Source organism: Callorhinus ursinus, unplaced genomic scaffold, assembly GCF_003265705.2.
Source record: "Callorhinus ursinus isolate GAN/ISIS: 27379988/994484 unplaced genomic scaffold, GSC_fseal_2.0 scaffold14, whole genome shotgun sequence".
In the NCBI taxonomy this organism is placed as follows: Eukaryota; Metazoa; Chordata; class Mammalia; order Carnivora; family Otariidae; genus Callorhinus; species Callorhinus ursinus.
Genome location: NW_027397076.1, coordinates 22,700,514 through 22,714,125, shown reverse-complemented (window position 1 = coordinate 22,714,125; position 13,612 = coordinate 22,700,514).

Here is a 13,612-nt window from a genome sequence, read left to right as displayed (position 1 = left end):
ATATCTAAAGTATTATTTTCTATTCCATTTGCTTGGTTTCTTACCTCTTCAGTTATATGAAGCATTTTGAGAATATCTTATATGTATAATTTAATATTGACCCATAAGTCATCTATCATTGAACACTTTAACCAGGTATGTACATGACTCAGTGTGAATGATTAATCCTCACATATGTCTGGCATAAAATGGCCTTTTAAAATTTTTTGTGTTAAACCTTTGAGAATTGAAGGCATTTGTAACAAAGACAGAAAAGGGGAGAAATAAGTAGTTTAAGAAAATATATGTAATGAAGCTGACCAAGATCAGTCAAATTAAATTATTTTTTATTAATTAAATTAATTTTACTTTAATTAAATTATTTTTAATTTAATTTAATTAATCATTTAAAAGCAAGTGGAAACACTAAAAACATCACCACTTTATATTGTCTGGTAAACTATCTTTTCAATGTTATAATATTTATTTGAATTCTACAGAAGTTTCCAAAGTATGCTCTATAGACTATTAAAGCAAAAAGGTAGCCTTTAATATATTAAAACAAAACAAAAACAAGGAAGGATTGTTGATGTTCTGTAGCCAAAAAATTTGAGGAAAGTAGGCTAAGCAGAATTATGTTTGAGACAGGGAAACTGAAGGAGTCCATAAAAATCTATTTTTTGCTCCTTTTCCTGCTTCTATTCTTGGTAGGACCTGCACCCGGACCCCAGTCAACACGTGCCTCAGAATGCAAATAACATATGTCCTCCTTGTAAGGGATAAAGAGTTAATGATTTCTCTAGAATAGATAACATCTAAGGAAGGACCAGGTGAGAATGACCGGATGAAGCTATCGTATGTGTATTCCATACCACTGGCACTAGACATCTCAATGCCAAGGCCCTGGCTCCAATAACACCTGAGCCCTTGTCTTTGTCCTTACCAATTCCTGGATGTCTGAGGGGATATGTGCACCAGACCACCATCCTCAGCAAAAACTCCCAGACTTCCTCCTTTCCTTTCTGCGTCTCCCGGACATTCTGTCTTTTATCTGCTCTCTCTCTATCTTCAATAAACTGCTTTCACCTCCTGCTGGTTTCTGTTTGATCTCCATTCTATGCCCAGCCAGGGACCCTTTTGGCTGATTCTGTGGGACCCTCTCTGGGTCCTCAGACCTGGCCTGCCGGCATGATGTTCTTTTAACTATTGTTTTGAGTCTCTAGTTTCTTTTCTTATAGTTAATATTGTTTATGGCTGTCATAAATTCTTAGGATATTTGTATCAGTTATCTATTGATATACAACAAACCACCCCAAAACTTTGAATCTATGGATTTTTGAACAATTCAGCTCACCTGGACTGGGCTCTACTGATCTCTGGGCTCACCATTCTTCTCATCAGCAAGCATGTCAGCTAGAGGCTAGATAGTCTAGTATCCTCAGCTGAGGCAACTTAACTCTGCTTCACATCTTCCATCCTCTTGCAAGCAAGCCTGAGCTTGTTGTCCTAACAGAGGTAGAGAAGAAAGCAGAAGAGAGAATGAAAGCATACTAAGCCTTCTGGGCCTACACTTAAAAATGATAAAATATCACTTCCACCATATTCTATTGGCCAAAGTAAGTCACAAGTGCAGCAAAGATTCAAGAGATAGAGAAATAGATTCCACTTCTCGATAAAAACACTTCCTGATCAAAGTTGTATCATAAAAGATATATATACAGAGAATAGAGTATGGGAAACAATATTATAACCAATTTATTATAGATTTTGACTGGGAAACCCTTTTTACACATCTTCCAAGATTGAATTTGCAATTCACGTTAGAAATGCTGATGTATAAAGATTTTATACATTCAGTTTATCCAATAAATATTAATTGAGCCCTTCCTGAGTCAAGTTAACAACTAAACGTTTGGTACACGAGGTGAATTGACATGTTCTTTATCTTCAAGATGAGGGTCTTTCTAAATGAAAAGGTAAAAGTACAATTCAATGCAGCTTTCAGTGGTTGCTCAGGTAGGTGGAGTGAACTGCTACATTGGTGTTTTCCAATAAACCACATTTAGTGTTATTTATACTCCTGTTTCTCATCCATGGTGACTCTGAGGTTGGCCATGTGGTTTGCATACCAATGGGATATTGATAAATGTGATGCAAGCAGAGGCTTGGTAAGTGCTTGCACAGGATTTGTCTCTTGAAATATTACCTCTTGGATCTCTGAGACCACTCTCCATGAGAAAAGACCTAAAGAACCCAGCTTTATCACTAAACCTAAATCCCTAAGCATCTGGCCTCAACTGAGCTAGAGCGACCAGCCCCCACCTGTTCAAGGCAGCCCACCTAAGATCTCCAACATCATGGAGTAGGATTAATTACTCCTATCCTTCCCTACCCAAATTTCCGATTCCAGAATCTTGGATCAAGTAAAACCGTTGTTATTTTAAGTCACTACATTTTGGGATTGTTTGTTACAGAGAAATATACAACTGAAACAACAGAGTATGCTGCAGGTTGGTGGAAGAGTGGACATCACTATGGAATTAGGCGAATCAGCAAGTATCAACAGGTCCAACAGCCACATCACATAATGAAGAGTATGGTCCTATGACCTCAAGCTGGACCGGAGAGGAGTTGGGGAGAGAGAGAGAGACAGAGACACAGAGCAAGAGAGAGAGAGAGATTAGTCTCTTCTTTTTGTTGATAATTGGATAACTGAAACATAGCTCTATGACTGAGGTTAAACTCTCAAAGCACATGCAGCCCACCAAGTCCTGTCACATTATATTGTAAAATCCAATTTCATTCCTTCTTATTAGTATAGTCTTTCTAAAATCCAGACAGCCACATTATAAGCAAGTTATATAAGCCTACGTATATATAGATAGATGATAGATAGGTAGATAGATAGTTATAGATATATATATCTACTTTTAATTTTAGTTAGGTTCACAAGCTTAAAGTAATTTAATGGAAACTCTGGCAAATAAAGGGAAATGGTCTTCTTCCAAAGGAGTAGACATAAAGAGGGATTATACAAGAAAGAGAATTTTTCTGAAGCACTCATACTATTAAGAGTACCTGTGATGTTTAAGGCACTGTTTTATATTTGGATATTCTAAATGGCATCTAACCCTATCCTGATCTGACACCATTGTAATATGGAAATATTATATATCAAATAAACTGGAAATTATTAAAAATTCCAATGAGTGCTAAATAGTTTTCTATAATTTTATATTTTCTATGTCTTGAAAAAACAATTTAATGTTAAATTTTAATATCTTTCTCTTTATAAATAATTAATAACCTATATATACTTGTTAAATGATACACCTGTAATAGGTGGGAGGAAAAATGCTAAACACATTGTCACTGAATACAAATTAGAAATACCCATATATAAAAATATTGAGAAGTAATTCGTCAGTTATATCATATTTCCACAATCCATATTTATTGAAGAGAGGGGTTTTTGAGTTTGTTTGTTTGTTTGAAAAGAGTAGTATGACCTATTAATTAAGAACAAGAACTCTACATATTTATTGCAGAGAGGGGTTTTTGAGTTTGTTTGTTTGTTTGTTTGAAAGAGTAGTATGACCTACTAATTAAGAACAAGAACTCTAGAGTTCAATCCACTAAGGTTCAAATTCTGGGTCTGTCACATCTTAATCGTATGACCTGTGTCTGATTCCAGAATGTTAAAATGGAGACAATATCAGCAGCTTCTTCAGAGCATTGGTAGGAGAATTACAGGAGGTAATGCACTTAAGGCCATCAGAACACTACCAGAAACAATATCATAGGCACTACCTAAGTGTAAGCTATTGTTATTTTTAACAGATGGGTTGCTAAATTTCTCGTCAGTTTAGCTAAATTGTCCATCCAGTGCTCTGTACTTTTGAAATTGTTAATAATTTCTTTAAAAGGAAGAGAAAACTAAAATTTATTGAGTGCCAGGCAATCTTTTAATAGCTTTACTTTTAGAAGTAATATATTGACTGATTTAATCATTATGACGACCTCTATGTGGCAGAAACTATTATCATCATCACCCTAGAGATACAAGAATGGAACTTCAGGTGGGTTAAACAATCTGTCCAAGATATACCCCCAGTAAATGGTGAAAAAGGGGTTCAAGGCAGGTATTGGAGCTCTAGAACTTGCAGTCTTAATTATTGTATTATGTGGCCCCTAAACTGTTCTGGATGATATTACCTCCCACTCTTTTTTCTATCAAAATTATATCCTCTGAAAATTATTGCCTCTGACCGTCTATTCCTTCAACATCTTTATCTTTGCAGAGGAAAGAGAAAGCAATAGAGTAAGAAAGACGCAAAGGAACTGTTCAGATGGGCAAGAGAGGTGGGAGAAAGAAAGAGAGGGATGTATAAATCATGGCAGTGGGCACTTAGGCTGTTTTAAGAACTGTCCATACAGGAGCGGCCAAGGGAACTAAGAAGTTCCCTGCCTGTGTCCAGTTTGCATTGATTCCAGAGGAATAACACAATGGAATGGTGACAAAATTAAAGCATCAATACATGTTAAGTGAGTAATGAGAAATAGATAAACCAGGTGAAAGGAATCAGAATGTGCCACCCCAAAATATGCCACTTTGGCATATTGATTCTTTTGAGCTGAAGGCAGTTGAGAAACAGCAGCTGCAGGAAAAGCTCTCTCTCATCCCCCTAGCTGCCTAAAGGCAGGACATATATTTCCTGTTAGAAAGGTGCCCTCCCTGTACCAAGAGAAGCAAGCACTCAATCATCAAAGACAAAGAGTAGACGCCAAGATGAGTGTGCAGAAACAGACCTTACTAAAATAACCTGCATCTGCCATGAGTCGCCCCCTGTGTCTCCTAGTCACTTTCCCACAATGTGCTGGCCCCAGAAGCCCAAACCCCCTTTCCTTTGGCTAGTCCCTTCTCTATAATTTAGCATTTTCTGTTCAAATGATGCATAAGCCCACTTTGGATTTTTTACTTCTTTTCTGCGAAGTCCCTATGAATGTAAGATCAAAAATCATTATAAAATTGTACGTTTTTTTCTCTTGTTAACTTGGCTTTTGTCAATTTGATTTGCAGGCCCCGGCAAGTCAATGTAAAAAGGTGGAGGAAGTGTTTTTTCCCCTCTCCTACAGGGTAATGACCCCGAGACGTCAGGGACATGGTATTTCGGAGACTGTGTCAAGGAAAGCCTCTCTGAGTAAGCGCGGAAGGGTGGGCTACATGTAGGGGAACAGCACTGCAGCCGTGGCCTAAAGTGGACGGAATGGTACGGGCTGTTCCAGGCCTAAGAACGAGGAAACCAACGTGAACAGAGCCCGGTGAGCAAAGGGAGGAAATGAAGGAGAGGAGGTTCGAGAAGGAGACGGAGAGCAGATCATGCAGGAATTTGTGTACCAGGCTAAAAATCTTGGAGTTTATTCCAATTGAAATAGAAAGCCACTGAACACTTTAACCAGGAGTTGATTCTGCTTGATTTATGTATGTATGTATGTATGTATGTATGTATGTATGTATGTATTTTTCTATTTATTTATTTTTTTGTGAATGTTTTGCGAGGTGTCAGGGTGGCTCAGTCGGTTAAGCAGCTGCCTTTGGCTCAGGTCATGATCTCACGGTCCTGGGATCGAGCCCCACATGGGGCTCCCTGCTCAGAGGGGAGCCTGCTTCTCCCTCTCCCTCTGCCTGCTTGTGCCTGTGCTCTCTCTCTCTCTCCTTCATTCACTCCTTCTCTCAAATAAATAAATAAAATTTTTTTAAAAACTAAATAAAAGAATATTTGTGTCATTCATTCATGGAGGTCGCCGTGAATATCTATCTCTCTGTGAAAGAAATGCAAACCAGTACGTAGAATCGTGTTTGTTATCAATTGTGTTGGGTGGGAGAAAGAAGCCTCTCACTGAAACAGATCTAAGTGTCCACCAACATTATTTGAAACGCATCTTGTGCATAGAATCAGACCTTCAATTGCCACTCAAACTTAATGAACCTTGAATGTATTTTCTTCTTTTACTAATTTTTGTTTGTTTGTTTAAAACTGCATCCCAGGTGTGTCAGTGGCTCAGTCATTAAGGTGTCTGCCTTTGGCTCAGGTCATGATCCCAGGGTCCAGGGATGGAGCCCGCATCGGGCTCCCTGCTCAGCAGGAAGCCTGCGTCTCCCTCTCCCACTCCCCCTGCTTGTGTTCCCTCTCTCGCTGTCTCTCTGTCAAATAAATAAATTTAAAAAAATCTTAAAATTGTACCCCAAACATGATTTAGCCTTAATGATTTTAAAATGTAATAAGTATAGTAAGTGTGTAAATTATACTTGGGATATTTTTACTAGAAAACAGCAAACATTTATATCATTATAGAGCAGTTTTTTTAAATTAAAGATTTGATTCTTTAGGTTACTTCATAACAGATTAAAGTAATGAGAATAAAGATAAAATTTATAAACTCCTAAGAATTTTACTGAATCTCTATAGCCCTAAGTATATTTTAGTTTGGGGGGTTTTTGTTTTGTTTTGTTTGTGTTTTTTGTTTTGTTTTGTTTTGAGGTTTTTTTTTGCTAGTTAGCATACAATGGGGACACAAAATGAAGGATTGTTCTCTGGGCCACTATAGTCCTTCTGAAGCTGCTACAAAAACTGAATATTTCAGAAGCAAACCAGAGTTGTTCTCAGTTAATTTTCTTGTAAAGGTCTTGCCTGAGGGGGTAGTTAGAAGTATGCCATAGTATTCGATTTTAATGCTAAGCAGAAGTGAAATGATTTGCCCATGGTCATCAATTGGCACTACAAGAACTGAGAAAAAATTCCAGCTTCATCTTTCACTACATCAATGATATATATATCATTTGGTTGTGAAGCTGTGAAAAGTGTAATAAAACTTTCTGATGGGTATCTGAATTTTTCTTTAAACATCGGGGTATATTTGACATTCACTATTATGTAAGTTTTAGGTGTACAACATAATGATTCAGTATCTATACATAAATTGCAAAATGATCACCACAATGAGTTTAGTTAATATCCATCGACATACATAATTACAGAATTGAATTTTTCACTTTTTACCTGACTTTTCCTATGCAGATCTTGGCATGCTCCCTGATGAGAGGGCAAAAGGCAAGCTGAGGGCAAAACAGGAGCCGACACCCCACAATCACCACCCCCCTATTCCCCACCCCCATCCCCAGCTTAAAGTGGGATATATATAGTAAGCTGGGATAAGAACAAAGGCAGGGGAAAAACAAATGGTCAGCTGATAAAGATCACAGTAATGAAACTCCACTATAGTTTGTAACTGTCTCAATGATTTACAAGAAAAACACAATTAATAGTCAGACCTCCAGGAACCCATATACTCAGTTTCCTGGAGCTCTAATGTCACCTTCACCTCCATAGGATAGAAAACCCTACATAATCAGTCACTCCTCACAATCACAATGCGGCTCCTTCTGCCCACGGGTTCTGTCCCCATACTATAATAAATATAACTTTTTGCCCCGAAAAGTGTCTCAAGAATTCTTTCTCAACCATTGGGCTAGATGATCCCAAATCACCATCCAGTGTAGTGTACTGGAAAGATCACAAGAAGTTGAGACAAGTAATCAAAAGATTTTGGTTATAATCTCAGCTACCTTTACTAGCTTTCCCACTTAGTGTTGCTACAGAATATACACCAACATTTACTGACTTAAAACAGCAACAGTCATTGATCACTGTTGCTTCCAGCAGTGGTGGTTAATCGGGCTCTCATTTGAATTTCTCATACATTTGTTGTCAGGTGGTTGCTGAGAATGAAGTAATCTCAAATGCTTCTTCTTTCATGGGTCTGTTGAACGATGCTGGCTCTTGGCCCTAACACCTACAGGAGGACTTTTAACAAGGCTTAAGCTTCCTCACATCATGGTAGGTGAGTTCCAAGGATTAGACAGAAAAGGTATTACCTTTTATAAGCTAACCTCAGAAGTCACATAGCTTCAATTCTACTATAGCCAAGGGCCTGCCCAGGTTTAAAAGGAGTGAACATAGACACTTGGAGCTCTCAATGTCATCGTCTAAGAAGAGCATGTGGTATGGAACACCTTGTTACAATCATCCTAGAAAACACAATCTACCATACTGACTATGCTATTTTGATCAAGTTTCTGAATCCCTTGGTGCTTCCACTCTCCCATCTGTAAAATGGAAATGTTAATTGCCTGATTAATTTCACACTGGGGTTATGAAAACATATTTGGATATACATAAGAAAAGAGTAATAACTTTCTTTTTTTCTTTTTTTTAAGATTTTATTTATTTATTTGACAGAGAGAGAGCACAAGCACAAGCAGGGGGAGCAGCAGGCAGAGGGAGAGGGACTAGCAGACTCCCCGCTGAACAGGGAGCCTGACCTGGGGCTTGATCCCGGGACCCGGGGATCATGACCTGAGCAGAAAGCAGACGCTTAACCGACTGAGCCACCCAGGTGTCCCAAGGGTAATAAAATTTCAAACATAATATAAATGAAAGCTGTTATTAGGATATAAATATTTTCTAAATTATATGACAAGGGAGAAAGAGAAATGGATTGTGAGCACAGAGTCCAGCTACTTGTCTAGAGTTATTACTTTCTACCTTGGCAATGAATTGCCCGTATGGAATGTACAATGGAATTAACGCAATATTAAAACAAAAAGAATCAAGCCCTACAAAGTTGATTTTGCAAATTCTTTATGTGTGCATATTTGAAAATGAATAGTCATAAGAATGAAAATTTTATGCTAAGATAATGACTCAGTATGCTATGCAATTGTCAAAATATGGAGAGTTTCAATTTTAATTTTTCTAATGAAATGTTCGGTGCTCTTGCATATAACTTTTCTATGCTTCAGTTGTCTTCATCAATAGAATTAAAATACTAATACTTCATTATAGATATCTTGTTAAATAATGAATTGGATTACATTTAGAATGACATCAACATAAATGGTAAATACAATCTGCCATAGAAATACAGTTGGAATTTGATTCTGAGATAGGTCTGATCATGCCACGTGGAAAGCATGAAATAATGACCAAATTTTCCCCCAGGATATCCTATTCATATGAGCATATCAGGGGGTCTTATATTTGTCTTTTTCCTTTGCCTATGAATTCTGATGATAGCCCTATTTAATTCTGGCTTTCACTAAAGATGTTTTCTAGTGATTCATATTGCAGAAAAATGTGGCAAATGCTATTTAACTGAGAAACTCAGAGAGTGGGATCCTGGATCAGTATGGGTGTTCCTGCTTAAGAAAATAAACAGAAGACTATATTTTCTTAATGCTTTGCCATTAGCTTAGTGAAAAATGATAGGAAGAAAAGAATTAATAATGTTCAAAATAAAAATTCAATTATGCTTTAAAAATACTTTTGGCTGAGCTATAAAGTGATTTTTTTTAAATTATGTCTAAATAAGTAAGTGTAAATCATTCTAAAACAAGGGGATTGGTTGGCTACATATCCCATCTCTTTTTTCAACTGGAATTTAGACAAGCAATACTAACTTTAAAGATTTTAGGGAATAGAAGTGGTAGCGTGAAGTGTGATTAAAGGCAGCAACTTTCACAGTCATCTCAAAATCTCGCCTCTCAGCAACAATGATTCATTTAAGAAATATTTGCTGGGCAGCATGGTTTCTATGTGCATGACATTTTTTGGATCTAAGAAAACAAAGATAAAAGAGACACAAGCACAGATCTTAAAGGCCTTACGCTCTAGTGTGGAAAGAAAACATTCAAACAAAGCAACATGATAAACGTCTATAAAGAAAGGACATATAATGTAATTCATTTGTATAATTGTATATTAGATGTTTGTCTTGCAATGGCAGAGACTTCTTTACTGTTTATCAAACCAGTTTCATATTCTTCTTGGGCTCACTGCTATCCATATTTTCTCCAACCCGTTTGCAGGGGAATGCGGCCACATGTCTGAGATTTAGCCAGTGGAATAATAACTAAAGTGAATTATGCCATTTTCAGGACTCGACCATGACACTTCCCATGGGCAACCTTTGTGGTCTTCCCTCATGCACCATTTTGATACATAAAAACAATGAAAATTTCAAAGATATGCTTGGCTAATACAAAACCCAAGAAGTGACCAAAATCCCCTTAAAGTTTCCTTCAGCTTGACAAAACTTTAGAGAGTTTGCTTCCTGACTATAAGCCCCTGACCTCCCTTTTCTTAGAATATTTGCTTTAGAATATGTGTAATTATAAATTCTTCCTTTACCTCTTTTAGATAAATATCCTCTCCAACCCAAGAACATGTTTGTCAAGAACGTGAGAGCCATCCCTTTTAAACATAATCATCAAGAAAGGGCCTCTATATCTCAGTCTGTAGGAGAGTAAAAGCCTAACTTTTTTTTTTTTTTTTTTTTTGAGAGAGAGGTTGTGTGCTTGTGGTGGGGGAAGGGGCAGAGGAAGTTGGAGAGAGAGTCTTTTTTTCTTAAAGATTTTATTTATTTAATTGACAGAGAGAGAGAGAGGCAGCGTGAGACGGAACACAAGCAGAGGGAGTGGGAGAGGGAGAAGCAGGCTTCCAGCCGAACAGAGAGCCTGATGCGGGCCTCCATTCCAGGACCCCGGGATCATGACCTGAGCCGACTGTTGCTTAACCAACTGAGCCACCCAGGCGCCCCGGAGAAAGAGAGTCTTCGGCAGGCTTCATGCCCAACACAGAGCCCAAGGCAGGGCTCCATCTCCTGACCCTTAGGTTACGACCTGAGCGGAAATCAAGAGTCGGACCCTTAATCGACTGAGCCATCTAGGGGGCGCCAGAAGCCTAACTTTTTATAAGCACCAATTAGCAAACATAGATGGCCTAATTGCATTGACTAATGTCCTCCAATACTTCTCCGCTAGCTCACCCTTGCACTTAAAAACTTTCTGATCTTTTTTTTTCCAATGGATTTCAGTTGAGTCTCTTCTCTATTGTAATAGTCTTGACACCTATTATTATAGTCATGAATAGACTTTCTTGCCAATTTAACTTTTCTGATGCAATTTCTTTTTCAACATAGGAAACATGGGTCTCTATATTACCTCATGGATTCTAGACACAGTCTATACAGTAACACCTGTTTGGGACTTGTCATAAAAGAAAAATCAATTATCTTGTATAAGTTAGAAAATTTGTGATGTGTTGCTTAGAACAATGAGCTTCCCCTTATTATAATCTCCACAATAATGCAAGCTCCTGGGAAGAGCAATTATTTTGAGGAGTGAAAAACTGATCACTTAGGATAAGGTAAATTTTGAAATCCTTATGGGGTACCCAGATAGAGATCCAAATTTCAGACAAATTAAAAAGATAAAGGATGTGTCCTACCAAGAGTTGAGGTGTATGAAATTTGTTGATTATGAAACAGGGTGGCGGAGCACAGAGCCAGTTATAAAAGGGGTAATCCATTGCAAGTGAGTTAGTGACAGAGCAAAAGCAAAAAACTTTGAACTTTAGAACATGGGAGAGGACTGATGACTGGAAGGGCTTGGCAGGGTCCATGGAAATTTATTTCAGATACAAAAAATCACCCACTCCACAGACTGGGGAGCAATGACACCTACTTGCAGTTTACCCCTTGGCATGGCTAGTAGAGTGAGGGTATGAGTCTTCAGATGCTCCTCTTTTCACTGCTTGAAATTATTCTCACTGCAGTTCTACTTTGAATTAGCTCAAGTTGAAAATAAATATGATATTGATAGCAGAACTTACTAAATTATCTGTTTGAGTCCTGAAATCAGCAGCAGGGCAGATTTTGAGTGAATAAGACAAAAAATGATAGTTTTTTATTGGCCAGGAATTTAAGGGCAGTTGGCATTGGAGCTTCAACTATTTAAGTCACAAAAAGTTCACCAGTGATCAATACAAAATTTATTTTCCATATTCAAAGACATAGCAACTGGTATATGATAATTATCAAACAATGAGCTCTCTATAACATTTTGTCTGCTTTCTTTCACTAGATCCGTTATAGTCTTCTAATTAAAGAAAATTTTCCCTTTTTCCATTATTAGAAAAGCAATCAACACCTTGAGATTGAGAATAGTATGTGAACTGTAAGATTCTCAAACGTTACATCTTATGACAATAGAACATTTATTGGCTCCTGCAGAGTTGTGTATAACTTGTTTGAAGCTTCTTGCTGGAAAAATGGTAAGATGGTTTTGAAGTCCCAGTCACCACAGCACCTGGTCAATAGACAACTTAAAAAACAAAGAAACAAACAAACCAACCCATATTGTTTTTCATTCAGGTGAAAATTTAAAAAGCAGAGCAAAGTACAAAGCATATGAACTGGAAAACCATCATTTCTTTCTGACACTATGGTGCAATGCATTGTAAGGCACTGTTAATTTTGGGCTAGGTAACAGTATAATGAGCTCTGGCAAATATTACATGTCATTCTATTAAGAAACACTTCACTCACACAGTAGCTAATTTATTTTTAAATACAGCTGTACTAAGGTATCAAAACTTAATAGGCAACAAGATAATGTTTAGAGCTCAGGCTTTAAAGACAGGCAGACTGTCTTCAAATTTAGTTACTGCCACTTACTACTAGCATGTGACTTTGGTCAGGCTATTAAACTCCTCAAGCCTCAGTTTTTTCCATCTTTGAAATTAGTATAATAATAATACCTATCACATTCTACTTATCTAGGAGTTTTATTAAATAATGTATGTAAAGTGCTTGTAAAGTGCATATTACCTTTCAATAAATAATTACAGCTTTTACCAGAACATGAATGTAACAGGGTAGAGGTGAGGCATAGGGGCACAATTAAAGTATTACAGACAGCATTTTAAACATCATACAAAATTGTTTCCTTTCTTCTGAAAATTATGGCCTAATTTATAACACTATGCTGTTAACTGACTCATGGCCAGAAAATTTTGTTTTCTGCTCAGATTGGCCCTTTGAGTAACACTCTTTTCTACATGTTGTATTTTCTGACACTTTTCCCCACAGATTCACAGATAGTAAGCATCCCCTTCACTGTACTTTCTTAATGCGTAGCTAACGAATTCTAAGAAAAGAAATAATTTCAGCAATATAATATTAAGGTGATATTTTCCATCAAAGAATCAGTGTTATTTTGACAGCAGTTCCCCTGGCGTCTGATCATTTATCATCCCTCGTTGACACTAGAAATGCAATGTCATCAGCAGCTACAAGTTAATTGGAAAGATTAATAAAGCACTTGTTCGACAAATAGATTGACTTCAGAAAGATACAGTTGAGTCCTTATTTGATTTTACATTTTCTCCATAAACTGTAGCTTTATTGGTTCAAGAAGCTATATTGATTAAATAAAAAATAAACACAACTTCCATATTAGCAAAGAAAATCCTGTTTGAAACATGTAAGGATCTTGAGTTTAGCCAGATGCAAAGCATTAATGAAGCTTTAACGGAAATGTGTCAATAATAAATGTGGGGAATTGGCGGGAGAATGGGAGGGTCTTGAGTCTAATCAATCAACAAGTGCTAGAAGTAAAAGCAAAATCTTAATAAAGCAGTGATCTTCAGCTTCTTTGATTTCTAAAACTAGCTATAGAGAATATAATGAGAAAGCCCAAGATTGAGTTTGTACTTTGTACCATAGCAAATGA